The sequence below is a fragment of the Physeter macrocephalus genome, chromosome 15, assembly GCF_002837175.3.
Source record: "Physeter macrocephalus isolate SW-GA chromosome 15, ASM283717v5, whole genome shotgun sequence".
Lineage (NCBI taxonomy): Eukaryota > Metazoa > Chordata > Mammalia > Artiodactyla > Physeteridae > Physeter > Physeter macrocephalus.
The window spans coordinates 10,180,261-10,189,855 of NC_041228.1; the positions used below are offsets into that span (position 1 = coordinate 10,180,261).

A 9,595-nucleotide genomic window follows, 5' to 3' on the forward strand; every position below is an offset into this window, starting at 1 on the left:
GAATAAATGTATTGGCATTTCAGGCATTAATAGGAAAAGTATTAGAGCTTAGAGGGTTCTTTCTGAGATCAATAAAATAAAAATGTAGGGAGTGCTTTAGACTTTAGTATGCATCAATAGCCCCTAGAAGGCTTTAAAAACACAGATTGCTGGACCCAACCTGCAGAATTTCTGATTCAGTAAGTTTCTGGGGTGTGGCCTGAGAGTCTGGATTTCTAGCAAGTTCTCCAATGATGCTCCGGTATGGGACTATGCTTTGAGGGCTTCCTATTAGTAACTTTTCCTTGACCATTGATCTGATTCCCCTTAAAATAAAATTAGTTATTCAAACATGTATTTTATTTTTTTAAATAAATCTGAGAGACTCAGCCTGCCACCCTCATGGGATTTGTTACTAAGTTCTGAAAATCATCTCAAAATTTTAAGATTTAGTGGTTGTTTCAGCAGCATGTATACTAGAATTGAAACAATACAGAGAAGACTCGCATGGCGCCTTCACAAGGATGACATGTGAATTCATGAAGCTTTCCATATTTTTCGGAATCTCTTGTGTGCTGTTGGTAGGAATGAAAAGTGATACAGCCACTATGGAAAACAGAATGGAGATTCCTCAAAAATTAAAAATAGAAATACCATATGATCCAGGAATCCCATTTCTGGGTATATAGCCAAGAGAATTCAACATAGGATCTCAAAGAGTTATTTGCATACTAAAGTTCATTGCAGCATTACTCACAATATCTAAGAGGTAGAAGCAACCCAAATATCCATGGACAGATGAATGGATAAAGAAAATGTATATATACATGCAATGGAATATTATTCAGCTTGAAAAATAAATGGAAATCCTGTCACATGTTACAACATGGATAAACCTTGAGGACATTATGCTAAGTGAAATAAGCCAGTCACCCAGAGATAAATGCTGTATGATTCCACTTACATGAGGTATCTAAAGTAGTCAAACTCACAGAAACAGAATAAAATGGTTGTTGCCAGGGGCTGAAAGAGGGGGAAATAGGGAATTGGCGTTCAATTGGCATAGAGTTTCAGTTTTGCAAGCTGAAGAAACTCTAGAGAAGGCAATGTAAATATACTTAACACTACTGAACTGTACTCTTAAAAATAGTTAAGATGGTAAATTTTATATGTGTTTTTTACCATGATTAAAGAAAAATTGCTAATTTAAAGATAACAGTAATCCTTGGTAGGTGAGGTATCTAGAGAGAAGTGGAGAAGTAGCTCTTTGTGGCTACTCAAATGTGAGCTGGGGACTTACCCTGGTTCCAATGTTAGCAAGCTTTCCCCTACCTGAGGGCCTATGGATTCCTAACCTCTCATATAAGACTCTTTAAAGCACTCGTGCTTGGGTCCAATCCAGAGATTCTAATTTGGTCTGTAATGTGACCTGGATGGTAGGGTTTTTGAAAGATCCCCAGATGGTTTGAATTGTAGCCAGAGCTACAAAGCATTGTTTGGATCAGTGATTCATAAATTATGAAAGGTTAAAAAGATTCTCTTGGGGTTTGTCAAACTATATACGCTCAGTTCTCCTCTATTCTCTTCCTCACAGCCCAGGTAATTCTGGTTATCGTCCCCCTCCTCTACCAATTGGAGAAATATAGCATTAGATGATTTCTAATGCCTCTTTCAGATAAAATACATCCATGATTACCCTTCTCTATGGAAGGATTCTTCCGTCAAAGAATTGGGCTGGATCTTATACGAAGACATTCTTCTTTTTTTTAAACCTCAGTTATAGGGAGTTGAGTTTATCATCAACTGGGTTTGCACATGGTCAAGATTTCTATTAATATTGGTGGAACAGTCTTAGTTTTGGCTGTGTGTGTACACAAAGCCCACCCATCCTTTTAAATCCTCTTCAGTCAAACTTCACAGTTAAAGCATAGCATTTGGGCTTAAAATCAAACTGTTGAACTATAACAAAATTCCTATTTTTTGCTTGTACATTGTTTGACAGTCTATGAATAATTTAGAAGATGATCTGAAGAATGAAGGGATAAAGTTTCATTGAGTTAACATTTGTGTGGAGGGAGTAGGTCCTGACAAGGGCGATTTCCTAGGCTCCCTAAAAATCAGTGTCATAAAATCAGAGGGTACCCAGACAATCCTAAGGAACTGTAACTGTATTATTAGGGTGTGCCCATTACCAAAAAAATCCCAAATGGAAACAACTCCTCACATATTCAGCCATTTGTAAGCCAGTTTAGATACTCGTGAAATCAGAAATTTGCCAGCATAGGAAACGGGACTTGCCAACTCAATGCTGTTTAATATTAATTAAACTTAATATAGCTCAGTTATCTGTTTTTCAGATATTCCCAAACAGAATACCAGAGAAAAAGAAATAACACTGCATTCATAGTAAATGTATATTTAAATTATATAATCATAAATGTATTCATAATTATATATGCATATTATGTAATGCAAATTATCATATATTCTAGATTTCTGAACATTTCTAGAGTAACTGAATAGTAGGAATAGATATGCCAAATTAATAATTTCCATAAGATTGGTTACCTGGGAAAGTTAACATGAGAATACATTGATACAGGTGTTGTTTATACAAATGCATGTTTTTCTACACTGTGAAGAAGGCCGAAATACTGCTGTGTGACCTGCCTGATTAGCATTCAGGAGTGGGAGCAATTAAAGCTGCCTAGGATTTTATGAGATGACATCACGAGGAAATGATTACCCAGCTGTGTTTTAAAACATGTCTAAGAGTGACCAATACCACTGCTACAGAGATATTACCTTGGAAAGGTGTCCAGTAACACATGAAGGACAAAAGATGATAGCAATCTTGGTGACTATTCAGTGCATCCAAATTTTGATGGGTTTCCCTTTGTGAAGATGATTATATATATAATGGAACTATCATTGTCCCTTCCTCATCTGGTATAAGCATGTAATATGTAACACAGGGCAAGAAACATCCAATTTCTATTGAACAACCCAATTTATATTACAGTTAGTCTTTGGAATATTTAGATGTTAAGCATTACTGAAATGTATAAAATTAAATTAGCATTCCCAGCATCAGCACTCATGTAGCAGACACTGACACTGGTTGTACCTATAGGGAAGAGTAGAAGAAATCAAGGCTACAGGGGCAGAGAACCCAGGTTCAGGGTCCTAGTCATGCTCTGAAACTATTCCAACCAAGATGGAATAACAAGGGCTATGTTAACTCTCCTGCAGGAACACTAAAAAACTGGACACAACATATGAAAAATGATTTTTAAGACATTGGACATCAGACAACAAAGCCCAATAATCCCTGAGAGATCGGAAACAAATGAGGTGAGTCCTACAATTATCCCAGACTATTGCCTTAGAGAGTGTCCAGGTTAGGTTACTGGCAGAAGGGGCCCAGGCTAAGCCGGTTAGTCTCCCCTGTGTTGGGGAAATGGACTTGGGAGCCCAAGAAAGCCAAAGTGGCTGGAGTTTGCAAAGTAAAGTACTGGAGAGAGAAAACATACAGAAAGAACTCCAAAAAACTGTACCTTCTTTAGTCTCCAGCTGAGTTCTGACCAGTGCATGCATGTGAAAAAACTACACAAGGGCAGAGAAAAATGCAACATCCATTCTTGATAAAAACTCTCAGCAAACTAGGGAATAAGGAAATTTAACCTGATGAAGAACATCTATGTGAAAAAAGATCTTACAGTTAACATTATACTTAATGGTGAAAGACAGAATTATTTCCCCTTAAGATCAGAGCCAAGACAGGGATATCTGCTCTTATCATTTCTATTCAACATTGTACTAGCAGTTCTAGCTGGTGCAGTTAGGCAAGAAAAACAAAAATAATTGCATCCAGATTGGAAAGGATGAAGTAAACTTGTCTTTACATGTAGGTGGCCTTATTGTCTATGTAGAAAACTTGATGGAATTTACCAAAAAAATGAGAACCAGTAAATGAGTTTAGAAAAGTTTTGGGATACAAGATTGACATATAAAACTAAATTGTATTTAAATATATTAGCAATGAATATTTGGAAGTTGCAATAAAGGTCATTTACAGTAGCATAAAATTAGAAAATACTTAGGGATAAACCTAACAAAGTACAGGGTAAAACATGTACATTGAAAACTATAAAATATTGCTGAGATAAATTTAAAAAGACCTGAGTAAATGGAGAGATATACCTTGTCTTTTCTATGTGTTGGAAGATTCCAACTGTTAAGATGCCAAATATCCCCAAACTGATCTAAAGATTCAACACAACCCCAATCAAAATTCCAGCAGGCTTTTTGGTAGAAATAAGCAAGCTGGTTTTAAAGTTCTTAGGGAAATGCAAAAGGATCTAACTCTAGCCAACAACGACAACAAACTTTGGAAATGAAGAACAAAGTCAGGGGGCTAACACTACCTGATAGGTAGACAAATCTTGGCTAGCTCAAAATTATACCCTGAGGCAGACAATTAGGAATGTCATGATGCTGTACTAAATCACTGTTTTCCTATTTAGCAAATGACTGGTTTGATGAGCTAAACAATGTGCTGGAAGTATATGTATTACGACTTAGCTGCCAGATTATACACAGGAAGAAATGAAAAATGAAGTATGGAGCACTAAGAGTAGGGATCAAAAAACTTGTGTTCTAACACAGCTCATATTTCTTAATGCATACAGATGGAGAAACAGTATTTATCTGCTTTCTTTTCTTCGTTGTGAGGATTAAAGCACGTAAATATGTTAAAAAAGCACAAAACACTACGCAACTCTGGAATTGTTAGCATGTGAATGCAGATCTTTCATAATGTGTAATTGGGAAGGGGGAGACACCCAATTATTGCCCATTCTGGGGAAAAAGTGCCCAAAAGATACCCAAAGCCTGGACCACCTGTAGGGTGCAAAAGCTCAGTGCTCAACCCCACATCTCATGAGGCTGGACATTAATTTAGAGGAGCAGCATGTGGGTGAAATGGAAGTATAATCCAGGTGCGTACTAATTAATACAATTAAACAGGACTTTCTACTAGCTCAGTAGATACTGGGCTTTACGGGTGAGTGGTGAGGATTAAATGAGACAAAAGTACATGCAGAGCATGATGTACAAAGTATGGCGCTTAATTTAGGAATTTTATAACGTTAGTCAGAAATATCCATGGTTTTCAAACAAACCCCCCAAAACGATGTTAAAATTTAGGAGCGCAAAAGCATTCCTTTCTGTGAGGAATAATGTAAACCAAGCACTTTGTTCCACTTCCGTTATTGCCATGGTTACCTGGAAGCTCAGAACCAATTATGAAACAGTTCTAACAATTCTAAAATACTGATCAATTTTTTATCTGATTTATCTGGCCGTTGATGCTAGTTTTCTGTTCCAATTAACTTTCTCTAAAATGCCTACTCCTTTTGGGGAAGAGGGAGAGGAAAGGAAAATGAATGAATGAATGAATGAATGAATGAAGAAAGAAACTATATATATGTATATACATATCTATTCACATTCATTCAATAAACACATATGAACTACTGCAGCAGACCCTATGTAAACCCTGCCTGAAAACTAGCCTCATTATAATTAAATCCCAGCATCTGTGAATGTATGTGTGTGTGTGTGTGTGTGTGTGTGTGTGTGTGTGTGTGTGTGTGTGTGTGTCTACCCTGACTCTATTGAATCTCATTCTTTAGGGACTTTGAGTTAAAGGAAAATCCATCCTTTTTTGGCCAAGGGAGGATGAGGCGTTAATTAAATTCCCCGTAGGCGTCTTTCGTGATGCAGTAATACTAAATCCAGAGATAAGTTGTCTTGGCAACTGCTTTGGCAACTGTTACCAGCCTGCTTTTTAGGCTTGTGAATAAAGATGTTTGAGAATGTAAATCACCAGCTGAGGTCTAACGGATTTTATTCTCACTCTTCCAAAGAAGCTGGACACTAATTGATAATACAGCACACTTTCATTTATGTTTGAATAATAAAGCAATGTTCATAGCTCAGTCCTTGAACGATTACATATATTACTCATGCTTTCAAAATGTAATAAAGATACATACTTAATATCAGCTCTCCAATTAAAGTTTATGACCAAGCTCGGTGACGGTTATAGTTTTTGGCAGAGATTTTTAATTTTCTTCAAATGCTTTCTTGGGAGTCACAAAGCAGCTTCAAGCATAAACATGTTTAGCTTGGGGGAATGGGCGGGGTAGAAATCAACACACATGCACATGAAGATGACAACTATATGCAAAATTTTAAATAATTGTATTTTTCAAAATAATTTCTTTTTAATTAAAAAAATCCTTTTAAGGCTCCACATGTACTGGAGAAATGGGCTACTGAGTAAATTGGTTAACTATCAATTTTTTGGCTGGCTAATATGCACTGATGTCCTTCCTTAGCACTAAAATAATATATGCCCATAAAACCATTTTTACTAGATAATAAAGTAATCCTCACCTGGAGAGGCTTTACAATGAATACTTTATAGAAATCTTGAGTATTCAACAATTATGTAGAATTGAAAGGAGTCCAAGATCACTTGGTCCAACCTCTTTCCTTTACAGAAGAGGATACTGAAATTCACAGAAACCATAAATGTGCTGAGCCTACTGGAACTATTATCAAGCCATGAGTTCCCCAACATTGCCAAAGCAATACAGAGGGTCCTGTTATTGTGGTCTTCCCTGCACTTATTTCTGGCTAAAACAACCCTTTCATGATATTTTTTTCTTCTCATAGAGGCAGCATGGTATGATTTAAAAGTTTGGATTTCTGAGTCATATAGATCAGGGTTCAAATTCAGATTACTTACCTTTTTTTAAAAAAAACAACTCTAGCCTCCATAATCTTGATTCTTATGTAATTCTTGTGGTCAGGTAGCAGCTGCCCCAGCTATAGAATATATGGAGGAATTCTACAACCTGGAAACTATGAAGATGACAAAGGAAATTTGTGAGAGGCTGATCTCACTCTGCCATGAGAACTTCACATAGTGTATAACACATGGTTAGAGTAAATTAGCTCTACAGAACAAAGCGTGTTTCAATATCAGTCTCCATTTAGTGCCCACGGGTGAACTGTTCTCATTCGGGGTTGCTAAGGAAGAGGCCTTGGACTTGTCGTGCCTGAATGTTTTTCTCTGTGACCCATCCTGTCCTTTCCCCATATAGGTTTAGCCTGCAACAAAATATCTGCTTCTTGGTTCTTTATATGTCAAAGCCAAGAAGGACTGCAAGATAATATAGCCCTCTCTCTAGCTCAATGTGCTCAGCTTTTTTTTTTTTTTTTAAGCCTGTCACTTCTGACGCAGGTGATAAGGTCTTCTGTAAGGGTCACTCACTAGGGCAGTGCTGTCCAACAGAAATTTCTGCAATGATGAAAATGTTCTCTGTCTACACTGACCAATATGGTAGCCACTAAACTCACGGGACTATTGAGCACTTGAAATAGGACTGACATGATGGAATAGCTGAATATTTTATTTTGCTTAATTTAGTTAATGTAAACTTTACATTGAAATGGCCACACGTGAGTAGAGACTACCATACTGGACAGACTGGTCTAGAGGTTGGATGAATAGATATCAGTAGCCTGCCTCTCTGCCTCTCCTCCTTCTCTTTCCTCCCTTTCTTCTCACTTTCCTCAACTTCTTCTACTTCAAGTTTTTTGGGTTTTTTTTTTTTTTATATATACATGATAAAGTAACCCAGGCCAAATAGGGCTTCTCCCAAGGAAACATATTTGCTTTTTAATAGAGTCCTTTTGGGGACAACGTTTAAACTGGAAAAAAATAAGAATGTCAGGCTTTGTAGAATTCTGGTAGGGAAATCCTTTGCAGTTAAGGAGGTTTGTGGCTATCCTGTGCTTCTCAAACTACCACTTACAGGTAAGTATCTACTCTGCCAGTTTAGAACAGAAGGCATAGTTGAGCATCTTTTGCGTTGCTGACATGGACATTTCCTGATACGCTGTAGCAATGTCTTATTCCCTTTAAAATTACCTGATAATGAATTGAATACCAATAGCTTTCACTATTCTAAGTCATTAAGTCTAGACTCCATTCTTAAAACAGTAAAGATTTCATTTTTAAAGACTTTGCTCATCTATCTGTAGTTCTCCCATCCCCATGTGTTGTGTAAATATAGATACTACTCAGGTACTTCCTTCCTTCTACTAGATACTGGAGGGAAAAAAAGTAACGAGATTAATACAAGCATTTATATTCAAAGACGGAAGACAGACAAAGCATTTCATAGGTAGCCCTTAGGAAGGTTTCCTAGTTTCAATAGAAATTTTCCTCTTCAATATCTCGTGTCTAGTGTCTGGCCTGGAGATGTTTTGGGAGGTCTTTGTTTCTCAGCTTCTGAAATCAACAGTGATTTCTGAGTGCATGACCTGTGGTTACTGATGCCCAGTTTCTTCTTTCTAGATACCAGCTGACTCATGACCCGGTCAGGCAGAAATAAAAAAACAGAGCCTTCTCGGTAGCTGAGTGCAGGGCTGCTTTCTAAAGCTGTTATTCGGGCTTCCCTGGTGGCGCAGTGGTTGCGCGTCCGCCTGCCGATGCAGGGCAACCGGGTTCGCGCCCCGGTCCGGGAGGATCCCACATGCCGCGGAGCGGCTGGGCCCGTGAGCCATGGCCGCTGGGCTTGCGCGTCCGGAGCCTGTGCTCCGCAACGGGAGAGGCCACAACAGTGAGAGGCCCGCGTACCACAAAAAATAAATAAATAATAAATAAATAAAGCTGTTATTCCAATAAATTATTTCCTAAAACTGGGTCCAAATGTGAAATTCAACCCACTATGAAGACTGCACTGATCCATTTAGCAAAGTTCCCAACTCCTCTTAGCTGCCTAAAATATTCTTTTATATTTTATTCTATGATGTGACTGGTTTGTTTTTTGAACCCTTATAAAATCCTGGACATCTAGAGTGGTGCAGCATTGAAGTAATTTGTACCCCACTCATTAGCAATGTGATCAATTAGCCAAACATTCTACAAAAATTATAGGATAAGGGAAACTCTTCTTCATTTATTCATTTAATATTTTGGTGCTTCCCATTTTAGGACCTCTGTCTGAGTACATTCTTTAATTTAACAGCAATAAGAATTATTAGTAAGTTATCATTCTCATTCTTACTCATAGATGAGGAAACTGAAGTTTAGGGCGTTAAAGAAAATTCTGCAAGATTTTGCAGTTCACAGTGGAAGAGTTGACACACAAACCCAGGTCTGTATGTCCGCAGGGACAGCTTTTCCACTTCTCATACATTTAATCTGCTTGAAAAATCAGGCTGGTGTGCAGAATATAATTCACATTTCATATTTAGATTCCAGGTGCCTTTACCAGGGAGTCTTACCTATTCATTACAGCAGGTCTGATAGGACTTGAAAATATAGATGTTTGTCTGAATTAGTTTGTGTCTTTGAAGAAAATGCATTTCCTTAATAGTATTACAAAGGATAATTTTTCATGAAGTAGAAGTCTCTATCATCCAACTAGTCCTCTTTATGAGGTTTTAAAAAATGTCGGGGGGGCTTCCCTGGTGGCGCAGTGGTTGAGAATCTGCCTGCCGATGCAGGGGACGCGGGTTCGTGCCCCGGTCCGGG

General features: G+C 37.8%; 1 non-coding gene across 1 annotated transcript; it reads left to right on the top strand.

Moving 5' to 3' along the window:
- The first annotated feature begins 435 nt into the window (after positions 1–435).
- LOC112066414 (U6 spliceosomal RNA) lies at positions 436–538 on the top strand. Its single transcript, XR_002892638.1, has one exon. It is a non-coding gene; the product is annotated as a U6 spliceosomal RNA (small nuclear RNA).
- Positions 539–9,595: the final 9,057 nt, after the last annotated feature.